A 483-nucleotide genomic window follows, 5' to 3' on the forward strand; every position below is an offset into this window, starting at 1 on the left:
GTGCAAGAAAGTAACATTGTATATGTAGCCATTTGCCACAACTCTAGCTGTGATAAATCAGATTAAGTGGTCTTTAGAGGCAAGAAAATTCAGAAATCTGATGGGGGACTTTCTGAAGGCACAGGCAACACAAATCGGGGGCTTTCAGTTGTCATCTGTGAGGGACAGTTAGGGTAAGCTTGAGACTATTGGTTCTAGATCAGGAAATCTGGACCTCAGAGTAACCAGGAAGATGATAACTTCACCAGTATATCCAGGTTGCAGCTGCTCACCAGCAAACCCAACCCTGGGGATATTTTTCAGTGAAGTTGCCTCATTTATTATGATTTTCATAGTCTGACCATTTGGTGGATATACAAGGTTTTCCTGTTAAATTTTAATCAGTCCTCCCTTTTGAGCTGGCTGGTAAGAAAGCACTGATCAATCTATGCTTTCTGTTCTTTTGTTTGACCACCTAGATAAGAATCCAATCCTAGTAAGAAA

The sequence above is a fragment of the Propithecus coquereli genome, unplaced genomic scaffold (assembly GCF_000956105.1).
Source record: "Propithecus coquereli isolate 6110/MARCELLA unplaced genomic scaffold, Pcoq_1.0 Scaffold26, whole genome shotgun sequence".
NCBI lineage: Eukaryota > Metazoa > Chordata > Mammalia > Primates > Indriidae > Propithecus > Propithecus coquereli.